A 4,828-nucleotide genomic window follows, 5' to 3' on the forward strand; every position below is an offset into this window, starting at 1 on the left:
CCAATATACATTCACTCTGATATCCTTAAAGCCCAACTGAAAAATTGCTGCATCCTTGAAGTCTTTCCTAACCCCTTCTTTCTTTTCTCAAATCTCAAATATGAGGCAATTAGGCAGCTAGATGGCTAGAGTTCTGGACCTTGAATTAGGAAGACCTGAGTTCAAATCTTACCTCCAACACTTACTAACTATATAACTCTGAGTAATTCACTTACCCTCTGTTTGCCTTAATTTACTGGAGAAGAAAATGGAAAACTGCTCCAGTATCTTTTCCAAGAAAACCCCAGTATTGCCAAACTATGATCCATGAGGTCAGAAAGAGTTGAACACAACTGAAGTGTCCATGAGGAGGACTATAAGTAGCCATGGTGCCCAACTGAAATGGCTTGATTCTGAAGTCCCATTTTCACAAAGACTGGAAAAGATGAGTTGCCATATGGTTTAACCAATTACCTAAGAAGATCAGACTGTGAAAGGTCCATCTAGCAAAAACTCATCGAATTGCTCCTCTCCCTGTATCTGGCTCTATCCCAGCCATCACCAGGTGCCCTACTATCTGATACTACGCCAAAATACTTGCTAATAGAGGATTCAGCTTGAAAGAACTTCAGGTAACTGAAATCCATAAAAATGTGGCACAGACTTGGTATTTCTGTGTGCCCTCATCACCAAATAAATCTAGAGTCTCTACAGACAATTGTGCAGGAGCTGAAAGAATATCATTCCAAATTGATCCTCTTCCCGAAGAAGGGAGATAGCTCTACTGAGGACCAGTTATACCCATCAGAAATGTCTACAAGAAAGAGAAAACTTGTGTCATTACTGAAGATGAGAACAAGTTTTAGGTATTGGCTTCAAATGGTTTGAACCAATGACCATCACTTTAGACCATGACTTTGGACCATGACCAAAGACCAACTCTTTGGAATCCAGATAAAAGAAATCACCAAGGAAGCTGAAGAGGAAGATGTGGAGAAGAAAAAGTAAAAGCCTCTGAGAACTTTAATTAATAAAATAATACAGGGGCGGCTAGGTGGTGCAGTGGATAGAGCACTGACCCTAGATTCAGGAGGACTTGAATTTAAAACCAGACTCAGACACTTAATAATTACCTAGCTGTGTGGCCTTCAGCAAGTCACTTAACACCACTGCCTTGCAAAAATCTTTAAAAAAAAATAAAATAATACAAAAAACAAAAAGAAATTCAGCTTGAAGGGACTAAAAATTCCTCCTAGTCCAGTTTTCTCATTTTACAGATGATGAAATAAGATTAGAGAAGGTACGTAACTTGTCCAAAATCAGACAGATCCTCGTGCTCCAATTCTAATACATTTTCCTCCATACTACTTCCCAAATAATACTTCTATAATAGGAATAGAGCACCAGGATGTAAGTAGGAATACATCTGGAGTCAAAACTGGTCTCAGACACTTACTAATTCGTGTGACTCTGGCCAAGTCACTTAACCCAATTTGCCTCAGTTTCCTCATCTGTAAAATGAATTGGAGAGGAAATTGCAAACCACTCCAGTATCTTTGCCAAGAAAATCCCAAATGGGGTCACAAAGAGTCACAATTGAAACAACTGAATAATATTTTATATTGGAATCATTGTAAGCTTCAGGTGAATTAGACTCATGTCTTATTTAATCTTTGTATTTTTTCCAGTTCTTAGAATAATACTTCATACAGAGGAGATGATAAATTTGTTTCATTTGTTGTGGGGGGGGGAGTCAAGTGGAGTGGGGACATTGGATTCTAAATCATAATATTTTATGGTTTGGATTTAGAAAGGTGCCTGGTTTCTTTCTCATTTAAGAAATAAATAGCAGAGCCAGATTTGAATTTTGGTCTTCTGACTTCAGATTTTTATAATCTTAACAATACTTTATGCTTTTCTATAGACAGAAAACCTACTCTCACACTTAGGTTCAATTATTTATTCCATGACCTTGCATGTAACTTCACATGTTTAGAACTCAATTTCCTGATCTATCCTATAAGGGTACTAGGCTAATTGAAATCTAATGTTCTTTCCCCAAGTTAAAATGTTTACCAAATAAGCTAATGTAAATGTAATACAGCTATTAGAAAATCTGAAGTCTCCACCTATCTTACCAGTCTTGTCTTAATGGAGATAATCTGTGTAAAGAATTTCTAAATCCTTAAGCATTATTAAAAACATCAGTATAGCTCATGTAGATATGATTTTCTTAGATCAACAGTAATCCTAAAAAGAAACTTGAGTGGTCTTAAAAGTTGATAAGAACAGATGAAACATTCACCTATATTTATCAGTTATATGCTCTACCATATTTATAAATGCATATGTAAATGTATAAATATATGAATATACATTTTAAATATATTCACACACATAATAAACATATCCCTCGACATTTATATAATCTCTTTATTAACCTATTCTCTTTGCCTCTTTTATCCATTCTGTGTTCAATTCAAGTGTCATTACAATAAATTATAAACACCCCTTCAATTTTTTCTCATACTCTTTCCAGCTTGCCTGAGGCTTCCTTGACTATTTCAGTTGTGATGGTTCAGTACAGACATGTGTGCAACTTTCCTTTTACTTCAAGTGTTCCAAGAGCTCAAACCATAATTAATTCATGCTGAAATAGGAAAATTGATCTTTGTGCTTGCCATTGCCCATCATTCCCCTGCACCTCAAGTGACTGATTGAGAAAATGGTTTTTAAAAAATAGAAGATGAATTACTGATATAAATGCATACTTCTAAAGAGAAACTAGGATGGGTGCTGGCAGTGATGGTTATCTGAGTGGCTTCTTCAGCAAGGAAGATGGATGAGATGATGAAGATAATCACAGAAAAATTCTATCAGTTTGACTGTTTTCACAGTTTCTTCCTACCCCCAGCCTCTTAATTCCTTTATTTTCAAACTTCAGAGACATTTTTGCCTCTTCAAGCTCATGAGAAATGAGTGTTCTAGTGAAAACAACTATAATTTCTGAGTTTGAAGGCTTTAGTTTGAATTCTGACTTTCCTATTTCCCTTATGACCTGGAGCAAGTCGCAAGATCTCATGACTAGGTTTCCTCATATGCAAAATAAGGGAATTGGATGATATCTTTTCACACTTAGCTACTGTGAACTCAATTAGCTTTTCATATCCAACAGGTCATCAAATTATGACATTTCTACCACCAAGTGGATCCATCCTTCCTATGCGTTTTCATTGTCATCACTGTAATTCTTATCACCTCATTTTTTGACTAGTGAAATTGCATCCTAACTGGTTTCCTTTTCTCCAGTCTCTCCTTCTCCAGTTCATCTTGTACCTTAAAATTAAATTTCTGAAAACACAGCTTTCATCATTTTACTCCAAAGATCAAAAGATTTTCATGGCTCCTTACTGACCTCAAGATAATTATAAGCTATTTAAACTGACTTTCAATACACCATAACCAGATTTTTTTTGTACCAGGGCAATCAGCTTGAAACACCCTCAGTTGAGGAGGTAGACTAAAGAAGGAGGGATGAGAAAGAGGGGGAGAGCAGAGGATTAAAGAGACCTGGGATACTGGGGCTTAAGGAACAAACAGGTAAGTAGGCATATACATATGTGTGTAGGTATGCATGTCTGTACATACACACACACACACACACACACAGACATATATATATATATATATACATATTTACAAATATATATGAATTATAAAGTGTTGAAATTTTTCCCAGGTCTTTGATATCCTTCATTTCTTTCAGTTACCAACTTTATCAAATTTGTTTCACCTATAGCAAGGATTTCCTTCTTCTTCAATATAAATTTATTCTATATAAATATGATCTAGTTCTATCTTAGTTTTCTTTAGGGCCATTTCCATGTCATAATGTAGCATATATAAAAGTTTCTAAATATGGAAGTTCCACTGCTCTTAAGGGTAGAAATATTTTTTATAAAAATCTTTTTAGAACTTTTATATTTTTGTTAGTGTTCTTCCCAATTTCATTCTTAAATTTCCCTAAAAATAATTTTGCTTAATTGGGATTTTTTAACATACTTTCTTTACATTGCTTTTCTTAAGGGTATAAGGTCATATAATCTTCCACTATCCCCTGTAATATTTTACAAATATATATATATATATATATATATATATATATATATATATATATATATATATATATATTCCCAGTTGGTGTGTCCTTGGCTGCCATCTATCTCTGTTTGGTGCATCTAGGGATTGAAATTATTAGACTGGAGCATCTCCCATGGGGCTCGTCATGTATAGGGGCCTTATTGGAAAAACATAGTAAGCTTCTCTGATTAATCTCTTGGATTTGAACTGCCTACCAAAACAAACAGAAAAGACAGGCAAAGGGCCAAAACTTGTAGCATAATAATATGTTATACACAGAAAATACTCAATGAAATTAATTTGCTTGAATGAGTGAATTGATGTTTTCTTTCTTCTCAAAGAAGACCATGACATCAAGGAGGTGATGCCATGACATTCATGTGAATTGAATCTGAGTGAGGGGTTGCTGTGTTGTCATCAACCTCACTTTTTTCTCTGGAGTCATCTGGGTCCAGTGGCCAGATATGAATCAGGATGACTGGAGATAGCCCTGGATGTGAGGCATTCAGGCTTAAGTGACTTGCTCAGGGTTACTCAGCTAGAAAGAGTCAAGTGTCTGAGGTCAGATTTAATCCTCATGATTCCAGAGCAACTGTACCACCTAGCTGCCCTGAGTGTATTAGTTTATCATTTATCAACTGTCTCCTACTTAAAAGACATGAGCACTTTAGGAGTTACAACAATAAAAAATCAGAGATCTGTACTCTCA

General features: G+C 35.4%; 1 pseudogene; it reads left to right on the top strand.

Moving 5' to 3' along the window:
- Positions 1 to 365: 365 nt before the first annotated feature.
- LOC141491926 (large ribosomal subunit protein eL13-like) lies at positions 366 to 987 on the top strand (annotated as a pseudogene).
- Positions 988 to 4,828: the final 3,841 nt, after the last annotated feature.

The sequence above is a fragment of the Macrotis lagotis genome, chromosome 6 (assembly GCF_037893015.1).
Source record: "Macrotis lagotis isolate mMagLag1 chromosome 6, bilby.v1.9.chrom.fasta, whole genome shotgun sequence".
Classification (NCBI taxonomy): domain Eukaryota; kingdom Metazoa; phylum Chordata; class Mammalia; order Peramelemorphia; family Peramelidae; genus Macrotis; species Macrotis lagotis.